Source organism: Amphiprion ocellaris, chromosome 4 (assembly GCF_022539595.1).
Source record: "Amphiprion ocellaris isolate individual 3 ecotype Okinawa chromosome 4, ASM2253959v1, whole genome shotgun sequence".
NCBI classification, from domain to species: Eukaryota; Metazoa; Chordata; class Actinopteri; family Pomacentridae; genus Amphiprion; species Amphiprion ocellaris.
This window is the reverse complement of record NC_072769.1, coordinates 22,159,246-22,175,852: the sequence shown is the minus strand read 5'-3', so window position 1 is coordinate 22,175,852 and position 16,607 is coordinate 22,159,246. Positions and strand designations below refer to the sequence as shown.

At 39.7% G+C, this 16,607-nt stretch overlaps 1 long non-coding RNA gene and 1 pseudogene across 1 annotated transcript; both read right to left on the bottom strand.

Annotated features, from left to right (window-relative positions):
* Positions 1-3,083: 3,083 nt before the first annotated feature.
* LOC129348672 (uncharacterized) lies at positions 3,084-8,157 on the bottom strand. Its single transcript, XR_008601297.1, has 3 exons — positions 8,027-8,157; positions 7,024-7,124; positions 3,084-5,192 (listed from the first exon to the last, which is right to left on the bottom strand). It is a non-coding gene; the product is annotated as an uncharacterized LOC129348672 (long non-coding RNA).
* A 1,394-nt stretch (positions 8,158-9,551) lies between these two features.
* LOC129348666 (DNA repair endonuclease XPF-like) lies at positions 9,552-15,936 on the bottom strand (annotated as a pseudogene).
* Between the last annotated feature and the right edge of the window lie 671 nt (positions 15,937-16,607).

The window sequence follows — 16,607 nt, the reverse complement described above, 5'->3', positions numbered from 1 at the left end:
TAGCACCTTTCACACAGATGACAAAACTAAACAAGCAAAGAGAAAAAACTATGCTAAAACTATGATTAAACCTCAAAAACATATTTAAAAAAAAAATAAATTTAACATCGCAATTAAATCTGTTGTGTCCAGGGGATGGATGGAGTTTATTGAAGTCTTCTTGGGCTCACATGGGAAATCATTTAAAATATAAACTTGATATTCAGTCTAAGGAAACTGCAGAGCGACAGAAGAACCAACAATATCTCCTGTTTTCTCCTTTAATGAGTCGACTCTTCTTGTGCTTTCAGACCAAAGAACTACAGACTCTTCACAACCTGCTCAAACTCTTGGTACAGGACCTCACCACACGGGTCAAGAAGGTTTCTGTCTCATTTCTACTCTGAAGCTCACCTTCTCCTGCTCAAACTGCTGACAAATGTTTCTGCTGCTCTAAAGTCTGGTCTCCAGAACTTCCTAAAAACTCTCAAAGTCTCTTCTGCTGCAGGTTGCTTTGTAGAACTGTTCCAGAAAACCTCACTAAACCACATGGAGGGGCCTCAAGATAGTCATCCAAATGAAACCATACAAAAACCAAACTAGCACAACCCAAATGCTAAAGTCTCCTGCAGCCTACCAGAGAACCTCTGAGAACAGAGAATCAGGACAGGAACTCTTACCTTCTGGACAACCAACGTGGTCAACAAGAATACAGAATGTGTCTGACCAGAAACCTCTAAAGACTCACTACAGCCAAGATAAAGACACAACTCAGCTGCACCAAATCCACTAATCAATGCACACATTAGCACCATGTGCTAACTGTGGCTAAAGAACCACATTTACCAAGACAACTATCCAGTACAAAGCCCTAAAACACACCAAGAAACACATTAAAGACGATTTTACTGCTGGAAGCTGCAAGCCAACGCCTAAAGAACAAACTAAAGCAATGGAGCCAAACCCGGTTCAGTGGTGAAGACAAGCAGAGGAAATGTTTGTCTGCAGCTAAATAAAGCAGGAAGACACTGAGCTGCTCAGGTGTTCCTGATAACACCAAGCAGCCACCTGGACAGCCAATAGGAACACAGCTTACTGGAAGTCCAGAGGGCTGGGTTAGTGAAGGAAATTTAGTTTAAAGTTGAAGCAGAAAGTTAACAAAGAAAGTTGAAAACCACCTTCTGATACCTGAAATCTCTGAGTTTTCACACAAAGAACACCTGAACATGTCAAACTGGTTTCATAGTAGAACCCTCATTGTAAAAACGTCATAGTATGGTGTGTTGCTCAAAAAACATTACGACCCGGCTGTCTAGGGTCACTGAGGAGCAACACAAAAACAGGACAAACGCTGGTTTCCAGGGGGTTAGGCAGCTATTTATTTGAAAGAGTAAGTTTACAACACAACATGTGAGCAGAAAAATCACAAAGTCTGTCTTTAGTTCAGCTGAAAATATTAGTTTTTGTCTTTTTTATTGACCAAACTTTTCAGGAAGTAGATGAAGAATAATTAAAGCTCTCATGTAGAAGTCCAACTTATTTTGGATCCTTGTGGAGAGTTTAATCTTAGAGTTTGTAAAGCTGTTGAGTTTTTAGAGTCACATGGATTGTTTTGACATTTAATAACCGAGTCCTGAAATAAAATTACAGTTGTGGATTTCTGTCATTTAGTCTGGACTAAACAAATAACAGCAGCATAAATCTCAAACGTCATTATGAGGAGTCTGGATTGAGGTTTCTCACTTGATAATGATCAAAACATGAAATTTAGGTTGGTTTAAAGGAATATTCCACCTTAAATCTTTGAATGTTGACCTAAAAGGTTGGTTTCAGGAAGTATTCTACCTACAATGTCCTCAAACATCCACTTTAAAGGAACATTCCACCAACAATCCTTGGACATGCACCTAAAGTGTTGGTTTCACTGAGTATTCCATCCAAAATCCTTGACCAAAAAATCTTGGTGTAAAGGAGTATTCCACCTTAAATGCAGACCAAAAGGATGATTTGGAGTAATATTCTACTCTAAAATCTTCCAATGTCGACCTAAAAGGTTTATCTGATGGTATATTCTACCCAACATTTACCTAAAAGGTTGGTTTAATGGTATATTCCCAGAAAAACCCTTGAACATTAGGCTTAATGGTATATTCCACCCAAAATACTTGTACATATATCAAGAATGGGGCGCCCGTATAGCTCAGCACGTTAAGCGGGGGACCCATGTACAGGGGCTTGTCCCCGACGCAGCGGCCCAGGTTCAATTCCTGCTTGCTTGGGGTAGTGGTGGCGCAACGGTTAAGTCTCTGGACTACTGATCAGAAGGTCAGAGGTTCAAGCCCCGATGCGGCCACTGTTGGGCCCTTGAGCAAGGCCCTTAACCCGTCCTGCTCCAGGGGCGCTGTACCATGACTAACCCGTCGCTCTGACTCCCCCAGTTGGGGAGATATGCGAAAATCAGAATTTCCCCTCGTGGGATTAATAAGGGGTAATGAGAAAAAAAGAGAGAAGTCAGTGTAAAGGAAATGTAGTCCTAAAAGGATTGTTTAAAGGAATATTTAAATGATTATTTTCATTATTTAATAATCTGTTATCAGTCAGAACCCTGGCAAACTTTTCTTCAGTTTTTTAGTGGAAGTCACAAATAAAGGAGCTCTTGGTTTTTCCTGGCGTTAGTGAGTCCAAAGCTGCTGTTTCAACACAGACACGTTCACTTACATCCACAAACCTCTCAGCACTCAAACACCCACAGACAGGAGGCCGGCTGGACCGAGGCTCGGCGGCGTCCTCAGACCCACGAGTCGGGGAGTCGGTGAACTTGTTGGTCCGGTTTGAAGGCCTCCATGTGGTCCAGCAGAAGTCCACGTAGTCGGTGTTGGCTTTGAACCACAGCGACTGGCCTCCATCAGGTGGACCGGCTCGTTGTCGTAGGACTCCTCCTGTAGCCTTGAGGGGACCACAGGAACATTCAGTAGCTGTTGGAGTTCTTCCTGTCAGGCTCGTGGTAGAACGGCTCTGAAGAATCTTGTACTTGTCTTATCTGGAACAATCTAACAGCCTAAACTGTTAACAGCGGTGTAAAGAAGCAAACACACAGGCATAGATTAGGACTCAAACTAGATTTATTTTAGAAAACAAATCAACTTAGAGGCATTTGTTCACACGTGGCTGAATAGGAGGCCGTCCAAGCAGATTCGAGGTCTTCACTCTGTAGGTTGTTTGTTTGGTGAGACTCTTGGACCTCCATCAGCTGACGTGGATGTTTGATGGTCTTCTTCTCTAGTTCCAGATGATTCATCCATGAATTCAGCAGCTACAGACTGAAATGAAGCTCATGCTGCAGTTATTGAATTCCTGTTCCAGATCAAATGTTCAGAGCTCACCTTGAATGCAGCCGTCTGCTGTCTGATAGTTTTTCTCATTGTAGTCTTCAATGAAGTCTTTTTCCTCGTGTCAGGATGTGGTGAGACTCTTTCTCAGTCTCTGCAGACGTCCCTCATTGTGCATCTCCAGAGAAGAAACAGAAAAACTGATCACTGCTTCAGCATCACAAACGCTCTGCAGCATTGAGAGTGTTTTAGGAATTCATTCATTCTGTTGTGAACTTTGAAGGAGCAGAAACTTTACAGCTGTCAAAGATATGAGCTCCAATTCTGGATGTTTTAGGAAATGAAGTTCATCAAATGAACACTTGATTATTGCTCATAACTCTCATTAAATTACTGAAGAAATCCAACATAAAAACCTGTAAACTCTCAGGCAGCTTTTGTTAAAGTTTGTCTATAATTCTATCATCATGTTCTGGAACCAGGACTCTGCAGAAGTTCCTTCAATCAGATACTTGTGTGTTTCTATTTAAGGCCTCAGGTTTGAACATACAGCAGAGGATTAGAAAGAAGTGATTTTAATATTTAAATCAGTCCAGTAAATGTTTGGTGTGAAAATTATTAAAATTTTGATTTAGATAGATTTGTGTCAAATAATATTGTAGAGTCTCACTTAAATATATCCAAATGAGTTCAGCGTATTTACATTTTATAGAATATTTGATTTCTTAATCTCAATACTGTAGGGTCTGACCCTAAATATTATAATAATGATGTCAATTTAAATAATATTTTAGTACAGAGTCATAAACTTTAATCAGCTAAACTTACATAATAAATATCACTGTACAATCTTAACCTGAACATTCATATTATTGAGGTAAATTTACATAAATCTTGATATTCTAGAGTCTTAACTGGAATATTTCTAACATTAATCTTTTTGTATTGTGCTGATAAACAATAACCCGACTTTCAGATAATATTTGTTGTCTGTGATTGTGAGACTAAATTCCTCCACATTCTGGAACTGGACTGAATTTCCCAAAATGAAAACATGGACAGAATTTAACACTCATGTATCCATGGCAACGCTAACGTTTCTGCTTCTTACCAAAGTTCACAACACAAGTAAAGATTTTAATGTAAAACTTCAGGGATGACTGCTGACCATAAGTATTCTGATCAATACTTCATGATCAATATCAGGACAGATGTTACAATTCCAGCTGTTACATTAGACTGCAGTTATTCACAGAGAAATTAAAACATCACATTCCTCATAAAAACTAGATGGGACTTTTATTAAATAAAGTGTTGGTGAATAAACAGTGTAAAAAGTGCAAAGCAGCTCCATTAAATCAGGAGATGTGAGACTTCCACAGCATGGATCACCATCTGCTGTGTTGATTCATAGCTGAATGTCAGAATGAACTGAGATAGAAAAGCTGCTTTGAGCTGCAACATTACGGTCTGACAATCCAACACCATCACAGTTTTCATCTGGTTGTTTTGCTCCAACATGCTGTGAAGTTCAGTTTTTACCTGAATCAATACAGAGATTCTATTTCCAACCAAGACTGGAAGAAAAATTAGAATGTTATGAGGTTATTAATGCAACTAAATCCTTTCAGATGGAAGGATTTACTTCTAAGTTCTAATTCAAGTTTCAGTTGGAGCTCATTGCATTCACAAAGAAAAACAGTGAAACCTTCATAGCAACATTTAATAAACCTAAAGCTTCCCTGTTGGCTCATTGGTGGAGTTTGTTACTGAGCATCTGAACCTTAAATCCAGTGAGACGACCATCTTCAGTCGAGGCCAGTCAGAGAACTTCAAGACCTTCCATCAGCTGGACCAGATGTGGCATCATCTCCCTCTGAACATCTGGATGACAGGAGAAAAGACAGAAATCAAACACAGATCACAGAAATACAATTTATTCACTTTCATCATTTTATAAAAGTAGCATGAACTTTATTAAAACTTGACAACATCAGTAATGAAAGTAAATGTTTTTATCTCGTGTTGAAGCTAAATTTAAAGTCAATTTTAATGACAGTTTATCCTGAGAGGAGTGAGAATGGAGCTTTTCTTTCCTTTTTAGAATATTCCCTCAAAATATTCTGTTTATTATTGGCTTTAGAAGCATTTTTCTTTATTTATTTTTAGATACCTCAGACTGATACACTTTGCTGGTTTGCAGATAATTTCATGTACAATGACAATAAAGATCTTCTGTTATAACATATTTTGCTAAAACAAGAACTGCAAACCTTCTCAACCATCTCTCTGGCTGCAAAATTCCAACTGCAACCAAGAATTATCTGATGTAGTTATTATTATAATCTTTACTGAACCAGCCCTGGAATTAATAAAAATCTGTATATGGATATGATTTTCTCTGATGGGACCACTATGGAAGCTGTAGTAATTATTAACTATCCTTTGAAGGGAAAGATTAGGTCTTCTTCAGGTGGATAAAAAAAATGCTCTCCCTTAAAAAAAAAAAAAAACTGCATACAATAAAGTAAATCTCTTCTGCGCTGCACACATACTACACTTTTGTATAACTCTGGATGTCAGAGTAAAGGCAGACAGATCCACCAATCAGCCACAACATTCTGACCACTGACAGCTGAAGAGAACAACATCCATCATCTTGTTCTAATGCAACGTTCTGCTGGGAAACCTTGACGTTCATGTGGATGTTTGACATGTACCACCACCTAAACACTGCAGGACAAACAACCCCCTAGTCTCCATGGCAACAGCAGTCCTTGATGCCAGCTGCCTCCCTCAGCAGGACAAACTAAAACTGCTCAGGAGTGGTCCGAGGAACACGACAGAGCTAAGCTGTTCACCTGGGTTCCACACTCCCCACATCCAGATCTGACTGAGCATCTGTGGGATGATCCAGGATCAGCCTGGTCTAGGTAGGACCCACCCTGCAACCCACAGGATCCACAGAATCCACAGGACACCCCCAGAGGTTCTGATGAACCACTGGGTCAGAGGAGTTTTAGCAGCATAAAGGGACCAACACAGTATTAGTCAGGTGGTCAGAATGTTAGACTGTTATATTGTCATGCTGATTATATGATCAGTAAATGTTACCATCAATTATAACGTCCACATTGATCAGGAAAAAAAAAACTATCAGTTCATTCAGAAACTGTGGGGTTAAACCTAAAAACACAGTTTGTTTCAAAGCAGAACACCAGCCGGTTTTCACTAAAGAAGCTTTCAGAGAAACAATTAAATGACAGTTTTGTTCTCATTAAGTTCAGAGTCAGCCAAAATAACGTACACACATCAGGAAAAGAAAAACTTTTATAAATATTTCATTTGTATAAGTACTTCTATACATTTGATTCCTCTTTCTAAGTTTGATCAAATCACGATAACTCTGTGTCCTGTTGTACGATGTTTTCCCAACAGGTGGCGCTACCCTCATCAATGGAGCATCAACAAGTGACGTCTACAACACAACAGAAATGTCTGGAAGCCAGTGGCCACCACTTTGAGCACCTCTTGTAATTGTAGAGGCCAAAGATAACTTTTATTAATCTCGTGATGTCTGAATAACTTTAGTATTGAAATATTTATGCAAGTTTTTCTTTTCCTGATGTGTGTAAACATTATTTTGGCTGACTCTGTATAATGGGTTTCTGACAGGTCACCAGGCAACATCTTTTTATAATAATGACAAACATACCTGCATTCTACAGGAGTGATTTTCCTCATGTGCAGGTAAAGATGTGTGAGGAGCTTAGAGATGACAGGAGCAGGAGTCATCCTCACTAATTCAGCTTCCACCTAGAAACAGAAAGACCACAAACAAACACACTGATATACTCTCAAACGTTCAACCTCACAGCCTCAAAATATCTGTTTAGGAAGTGTTGTGTTTCTAAATTCTGCTGAAAGCATTGACAGACATTCTCTTACAAGGTTGTGTAAAAAGCAGCCTGTCCTCTGAGCTACTGAGAAATCTTCCTGAACAAAGTTTCTATGTGTAAATCAGCTCAACAAAAACTAAAGCCTCAGTCAGAGATAACAGGTATCGCAAATTATAAAGAACTTTCTTTGTTAATTCAGACTTTCTGCTTCAACCTCACAGAAAAAGGGGAGTTTAACTCGTCAGGTGACTGAAAATGAACGGCTTGTGCAGGTCTAGATCCAAAAGTAGGATGTTTCAACTCATGTTTTACTACAAATACATACAGTAATAAATAAATACAATGGCTGGTTGTTAGTTTATTCACTATTAATGTCATTTTATATACTGGATTGAACTTGAGCAGTGGAAGAGAGAAGGAATTCAATGAAATTATGGAGATTCAGAGAGGTAATGTTGCGCAATGTTAAGTTAAGCGTGGTTTAATTCAAACCAGCTGAATGTTAAACTTCAGTGCAGCTCAACGGGTTTCAGTTAACCTTAAAGTAAAATAACTTTTTTAAAAGCTAAAATACACAGCAGAGAAATACAGGTTGAGAAGGTCATTCTAATAATGAGGACAGCTGTGGCAGCAACTAACACAGGTGTTCAGCGGTAAGTTAGCCACCTGTGTTAATTAGCCCGCTAGCTAACTTAGCCGCTTAGCTAGCTAACGCGTCCGGACCAACTGCTCAAACACGACAAAACACAACTCTTCACAAGTCGCTGACTTAACGTACAACAAAACAACGCTACTTGTTAGAAGTATTTATCTTCTTACCGTGTTTTACTCCAAGAACAAGATCAACAGCAGCCAGAGATGCCACCAGACGTGCCGACCATAGATATATATACACTAGATACGGTAGCGTGCTGTCTTCGATCTTTGGTCTGACCAATCACTGCTGTCTGGCTCCGCCCTCTGAGAATCTTGTTGTCGTTTGGCTCCACACTTGCCGATGATCACTTCCGGTCTCAGAAAATAAAAAAAAACTGACCTTTTTTTGTTTCTGTCTCTTACTGATTTTATTTTTTTGTTATTCTAAATATGAAATGAAAATCAAAGCATTTTTAAAATTTCGTATATCCCTTTTTGATCACGAAAAGGAAAAACGCCTTGTATTTCAATTTTAATTTTTGTATTTTAAAACGAAAATCAAATAACCACTCGTTTTTTGTCTTTCAATACCCGTTTCAGAACGGAAAATCCAATTGCCAGATAAATACACTGATCGTGTGCCCTGTGCTCTCTTAACAGTTTGTTATGTATATGTTATTTGTTACATTAGTGCCCTATCAAGTGTCTATTCATGTTTTTCTCTTGTAGATGTATTTCACTGCTTTTTCACATCATGGCGAGGGGACTACAGATGAAAACTAGCCTTCCGGCTAATTCTGGCTTTTTTAACCATGTGTAATCATGTGTTTTATGAAATTGTATTGTCCCCTTTCAAATAGACTAAATTGAAATTGAAATTGAAGCTATTAGGGACAAAAATGATCTCATTTAAACCCATTATGACTAAATTGTGTTGTTTAAGATTAATTGCTACTGATTGCAACATGTGGCAGTCCAGTTTCTCACACACATTTTCATTAATGCTTTATTCTAATCTCATTTTGAGGTTGTTGAACCAGGTGCAATGAGAGCAATGGAGGAAAAGGTCATGGAAATCTATGTTAACCCTCAAGTGGTAAATGTTTCTGCAGAGAAGTTTGTCATTCAAATAGAACACACATTTGCTCGTTTTCAGTTTTTTTTAAATTTTTTAAATTTTTATGTTCTTATGTCTTATCTGGGGCTGCACAGTGGTGAAGTGGTTAGCACTTTCGCCTGGCAGCGAGAAGGTCCCTGGTTCGCGTCCTGGCTTTCCCGGGAGCTTTCTGCATGGAGTTTGCATGTTCTCCCTGTGCATGCGTTCTTTCTGCTCTAGTTTGTGTTTTGTCTGCAGGTATCTCTGTTCTTTGGAGTGGCACTACTCTGATCTGTGGTTACAAATCCGACCAAACTCTGGAGTGTTTATTGTTCTCGTGTTACATTTATTATCTGTGTCTGTCTGCTATCCCTTCCTCTCTCCTCTTTACAATCACCCTAACCAGGCGAGGCAAATGCCACCGTCCCTGAGCCTGGTTCTGCTGGAGTTTTCCTACTAGAATCACTAGATTTGTTGGGTTGCTGGGTGACCCACGATATGAGGTGCCCTGAGGTCATTTATGTTCTGAATCAGTGCTTTACAAACATGAATTTAATTAAACAGCTGTGTTGTTCTGGAAAGCTGTACTTTGAAATAACGCGTTATTATAAATTTCAAAAGAAGTTGACATTTTATTATTGCACAATGTAAAAATATTGTTTGTTTCTGAGTAAAAATAATACAATTGCACACATTTGCAAAGTAGTTTCCAAAATACAATACAAATATTTGCAATATTAAATTCATTCTGCATATTAAAACAACACACATTTGGATGACAAAAAATGATCCTGATGTCACTGAAAAGTTATTCACATACATCGGTCAAAATATCTGATTTACTGTCCATCATGTCTATTTGGTCTTCTGAACAGGAGCAGGAACATTAGCGACATTATGCAGAAACTCATACAGCAACTTAGCGTTATTAGCATTCCCAAGTATTTCTGCCAGCTTGTTCTGGCTGAGTTTGGCTAGGTCTGCCAAACTGTCTGCATTTTTAATAAGAGCCCTGTAGTTTTTCATATTGACCCCCGGCATTTTCAAGAGGAAGTCATAAGGTCCGGGGTTGTAGAGGTCTGTTGATTCAGCCACAAGGTCTGACTCAGCTGTGACCGCCTGAGCTGCTGAAGCATCGGGTTCAGGTTGGCCTTGTTTTAGTTCCAGGAAGAGCTCGGCTGTGGCGTGTGGGGAGGGGCACCAGAGTATACGGAGGCGAGGGAAGTGCAATGTGAGTAAAGTAAGCTTTGAAGAAACATCATTTGACGATATCTCATGACGGAAGTCTGACCGGGCCATGAGGGAAAACGGTTTAGCCGGGTCGAACTCGATGAGCAGCACTGCTTTCCTGTAGTAGCGGGTCATGGAGAGGCACTGGGTGTAGAGGCGGCCGCTCTGCAACGAGCCGATCAGTTCACTGACACTCTTACGCTCAACGCAAGTGTCTGGAGTTAAAATGTAGTCGCCAACTTCCAGGGTGACGGGATCAATGTCCAGCCCACGGCGGTGCAGCAAGGAAGGCAACTCACTGCGGAACTCACGCATGTCCACAATGACTCGTGAAGGCTCTCTGGACTGCTCCTGGCCTCCTGGTTACTGGACACGGAATGGAAATAAAAACACAAGACATGAGTCAAAAACTAACAGCTGAAAACAAATATGGATTTTTCATTGAACGGCCCACACCCAACCATCTTCAATTTGACAGACTTCTTATTTTTTTTAAAGTGATGAATATTGATTGAGTTGACCATGTGTAAAATCTGTGGTCACAAGCAACATTAGTTTTTGAATTCAATTTGAATTCATTTATGCGCCAATCTTTTTTGTACACATGTTAAACTCAATCAATATTCACCATTTAACAAAATATCAGTCAAACTGAAGATGGTCAGGTGCAAACTTTTCATTAAATTGGTAAGTTGAGGTGGAATGACCCATGTAGACATTTAGAAACTGAATAAAATCGACATACCTGCTTTGTGGGTGTTGGTGGTGGCATTTGCAGGTTCTAAGTTTCTAGCAAGATCTTGGTTGGTGTCTTCTCGTCCTTCCCTCTCCTCTGGAATGACCATAGTAGCCTTTTCCCTACAGTAAAACACACACCTAAACACCAATGAGAAGCCAGCACTTAACTAAGCAGATATTAGTTCCAAGTGGTTACAGGGGAAAGAAATGGTTCTAACCTGATGAGATGTTCAAACGCTTTCTTTTCTTTAGACAGTGCTGTCAGGTACTTCTGTTCTTCTGTTGAGCCTCCATAGATGAGGAAATACACCCTAAGTGTCTTTCCAGGGCGGTTAGCTTTGTAAATCTCCAGCTGGCAAACAAAACTCAGTTCAGCGTCGTACAGAACCACAAAGCTGGGCTCCACCTCGTGCAGCACCCGGGTCAAGCTGTGGGGGTCGGTGCAGCCTTTCAGTGGATGGATCACAGTCAGCGGTTCCTTTAGGACGCCGCAATAGTCATCTGATGACAAATCTAATTTAAGCTGTTCTTCCTCTCCTTCATGTTCCTCCATCAGTTCGTCCTCGTCTCCGCTGCTGCCCATCACTGCTGCTTCACCTGTCTCCTGTTTCCCAACCATCTGGGTCAGTGTGAGTGACGGTCTGCTTTTGGTTCTTGTGGTCTTTGTGTTTTTTTTCTGTGCGGGTTCCTTCCCTTTGGACACTTTTTTGACTCGGCCTTTTCCCTTTTCTCTAAGTCCAGTTCCAAGGCAGCAACTGCAGCAGAGTCCCGTTTGCCGATTGTTCTCGTGTACAGGCGGTTGAGCAGCCAATCAGAGCCGTGTTTGATGCGCTGCTGCAGCTGAGCACAAGTCCGGTCATCACTGGCACAAATCAGAACCCGACCTGAGGGCGACATGTTAGGTGGTTAGTGGTTAGACAACATGTATGTACAACAGGGATATAAATAATGAATCAAAAGCATATACATGACAGAACTGGATTGATCCTTTTATGGTGAATTTTTCAACAAACTTTACTCAGCTTGTGTTGTCTCCTATCACTGACCAACACCTATGCTATGCTAGTCAATCAGAACTCCATTCATTCCTATTTGAACACTTGTAATCTCCTGTGTGCTCGTATGTTTTATTCTGGTCTCCACCAAGCTGGAACTTTTACATTGGATTTCAAGGAACCATGCTGTGCACCGGGAAGTTGGAAAAGCTAACAGGCTGATCAAAATGCTCTAACAATGGTACATTTTTTTGTAAATTCATAGGTTTAAATGCACTGTTGACACAACAGACTGCTATAGTAGTTTAACAGCACTGAGCTCTAACCTGGTTCATGTTGAGAGCTCTTGTTCTCCCTCTCGATCTCCTCCAGCACCTCAGTCAGAGCCTCCCACTTTGGGCTCTTCTCCAGCACCAGCTCCCGCTTCACCTCTGAAACCCACACATAGACTGAGCCTTTAGTCGTTTCAACACGAATACACACACAAGCATTTAATCATTTGGATATCTACTTTGAAGAAGACGCTGTCAGAGATGTGCTCATTGGTCAGTTACCTGAGGCAGATGTTGGCTTCTGTTTCTCAGCTTCTGTTCCAACTTTGAGTTTCTTTTTGCTCTCAGGAACGCGGTACACTCTGCTCCTAGCGTTCACAAACATGGAGGTACTGGAGTCCAGGAACAGCCAACCTGAAAGTCACAACAGACACAAGCAATCAAACACAGAAACAATCGATAGATTACAAAAATTAAGCAGGAATTTTCCCTCGATCAGGCACTGAGAGCAACTAAGTACATCTAGTTTACCTGAATTGGAGCCAAAGTTCTTCTGGCTGGAGCGCAGGGACTCGAGTAAATTGAGGAAGGTGACACAGTCGTACTGGGTGAGGTAGAGCAGGAGGACCCTCAGCACCTTCAGGTCCTGAACCAGAGCCTTGGTCTTTGCTCCTAGCTGATGCCACAGGGGGTCCAGGTAGTGACGGATAGTCTGGATGGGAGTGAAACAAACAGAACTTTAAAGAAAGAACATTCACCTCCTTCATAGATTATCAACAAGGTATTTTATTAATAAAATACAATGTGTTAAATGAAATGTTTGCCATGGAATAAGCTCATCGTACCTGGGCCACAAGTACAGCTTCTTGACGAAGAGGTTTCTCATCACACGCTCTACTTGGCAGAAGCCTGAGGAGAAAGCTGTGGCCTTGTCAGTGAAGGCCTTAATGAAGCCCGTCTTGTTCTTCTGTCTGAACAGACGAAGGATGAAGGCCTCTTGGCATGACTCAATTATTTTATGGGCGCGATACACCAGGATACCTAGAGGGGGGGTGGATCAAAAGGCTGTAAATACTGCATGCATTTGAAATGGTTAAACTAACACAACTTCTTTGGTTTTGTACTGTTTTAAAATAAAGTGAGACGATAAAGCATGTATGCAGCTACTATAACATGCAAATACACCAGCAAATATTGCAAGATAATTGAGACTAATAACTGCTAGTGATGAAGAATATGAAAGAAAACAAACGTGGCTCTCATTTTCTGACCTGATATAAGATGAGCAGGGATGCGGTCAGTGAGGAAGTCCACCACCAGGATTCTGCTGGTGACAAACAGCACCCCTCCCTCAGTGTAAACGTTATAACGCTCAGCGCTCTGGACATCGCTGGTGACCGTCCTCGGCAGGTGGGTGACTCCCTCCACTCTCAACTGCTCCGTGAAATACTCCTGAGAAAGAAACTATGTTGATGACGTGTTCTCCAGTCATTTATTGTTATTTTAAATGAAAATAATCCCTTCATGGCTCAAAATGGCTCAGATGTAACTGTGTTTTTTCATCAGTTCACTGCTGTTTCAACGTAGAAATGTTCAGTCTTCCATCTTATAAAAACAGCAAACAGACTTGCTCACAAGGTAAAAACAGATCTTGATTTTCCTGTTCTACACAACTTTGCACATTGAGAAAAAGTACAATTCACAATGTTGATAACCCAGAATCATGCAAATTTTTTATCTTCTTGCCTAGTGTAGTGTTTAGGTCGCCTACACAGTTCTGCGATGACAAATCCTAAAAAAAACTAATGGTGAAAAAAATCTAGACTGTTACAGTGGGTCAAAAACAATCATATTGGTAGCTTAAAAGTGAATAAAATACTAAATCAGGTGCTCCTAAAGGATGGGGTCAGTAAACAGTAGAGATGAAATAATGACTGTCTTTTCATTAATGGAGGTCCCGAGTACTGATCCGCAATCCAAAGAGTATCTGAGACACTTAAAATACAAAATGCTTTATGAATACAAGAATAACTCGGCATGTTTTGATTCAGTGTCATCCATCCATGAATGAATTTTAAAAGTCACACCTGGTTTATCCATATATTGAAAAAAGATTTTTATACTTAAAATCAGAATGACTTGGATAGTCTTCGGATTGCCAGCTAACATTAAGGAATTCCATTAATAGGTCTGAACAAATAAGTTAAGTGTTATCAAAATTGTAATATGGCCAAGTGCAGAATCCAAATCACAGGGTCCTACAAATGTTTCACAACAAAGCATTATAAATGAAGCACTGCAGTTACATAGAGATGTTCAGGACTACAAATTGTATTTTCCAGAAATGAGGCAACAGGTTTGTTTGGTACAGGCCCTAGCAAAGATCATATCATCATTTTTGCTTCAATATCTCCATCGTAATATTTATTAAAAGATATCAAATATGATTTTTTCCTGTGGGAAGTGGGACAGTCAAAATTTTTTCATTTATCTAAACAGACACTTCTGTGATAAAGGCAAAGACACTACAATTTGGAATCCAACATTTATTACCTCATAAAAGGCTCTCCTTCTCTGAAGTGTGACAACACTTCTGTCTGAAATATTGTTAAACACAAAGAGGCAGCTAAGATGAGGTGCAGTGTTAGTGACAAACAGGACAGCACTGATGCTCTGTTGCTTCAGTTATGTAAATTACTGGTAGGAACATGTCAGGTTGTTGTTGGATATTATTTTTAGCCACAGTGTCTTTGAACAAATAACAGGTGTTGTGCCAAAAACTGATCATCTACCCAAAACTGACAATTAAAGCTGTATCATCCAGATTACACACGTCTACAGCTGCTTTTATCTGGACCAAATGGACAGAGCATCCAAATACACAATTTTATGGCTGTGGTGATAGCAAAACTTTATCTTTGTGAAACTTTGTCTTAACTGCATAATTGTGACCAAGAAACGTTAGAGTTTTTTTTATGTAATCTGGCCTGACATTTAGAATGACTATAAGTAATAATACTGAATTATTTTCTATGTTTTGTATGTGTTTGGTATGTGTAATAACCTTGTTTACATTTACGTTGCAGAAAGGTTTTAAATATATATATATATATATATATATATATATATATATATATATATATATATATATATATATATATATAAACAGAAGTGATCTCTTTTGCATTTACGATATAAGCCATAAACTTCAAATTACAGCCTCAGTGAATGAAACCAGGCAATTCTGGTGCAACACCACCATTTCAGATACAATGAAGGGGCTGCAATCACTTTTGCTAGGTGGGAAACTGCATTATATAAGTTGAACTGGTCCTTTAAATCACTGTCAAGTCGTAAAAACTAAACAGGTTATAATGCAGGGTACAGAGCAGGCCAAATAATACCGAAACGTCAGGATAACAGCGAAAAAGGCCGGATTATTACTGTTTTACTGTTGTCCATATTAGCCGCCTTGCTAGCACCTACCACCTAGCAACGGGTGAGGCGTTCACAGGTAATGTATAGCATGCTAAGCTAAGCTTACCTGTTCAGGTGTGGTTGTGTTGAGCAGGAGGACCAGGCTGCCCTGCTCCGAGTAAACCCGCATGAACTGCAGCCGGATGCGGTCGACCCCCATCCCCTCAGCCACCACAAGCAGCCCGTCACAGCCGAAGAGGGTCAGGAACAGCTCGGTCTCAAACTCCAGCAGCGGTTCCGCCATTTTGGAAACAGCTAAAGGTAGTGATGGTCCTCTGATACCCGAGGCTTCGACACATGCGCGGTAGCTCATGAAGCAAACGTATCGAGCCACTCTGCCGAGGCGTGGTTTGGTCACGTGACTCATGACGTTTGAACCACTTCAGTGACGTTTGAAGCACGCAACTGCTTCGAATCACCTGATTGGTTCGGTTTGTTATGTGAATCACTCAGCGGGATCGAGTGTTCCGGGATATATATATATATATATATATATATATATATATATATATATATGTATATATGTGTGTATGTGTGTATGTGTGTATGTGTGTATGTGTGTATGTGTGTATGTGTGTATGTGTGTATGTGTGTATGTGTGTATATGTGTATATATGTATATATGTATATATATATATATATATATATATATATATATAGCTATATATATATATATATATATATATATATATATATATATATATAGCTATATATATATATATATATATATATATATATATATATATATATATATATATATATATAGAGAGAGAGAGAGAGAGAGAGAGAAAGAGAGAGCTCCAGACTTATTTGGTATTTTAAAAATATTTTAAACCATTCTTTTCTCCTACTTTTTTCTTTTTTTAGATTTGGTCTCAGGACAAGTAAATCTACACAACAACTGCATGTTTTGTATTTTTTACATGGATTATTTGAAATTTGATGGGTGGGACATA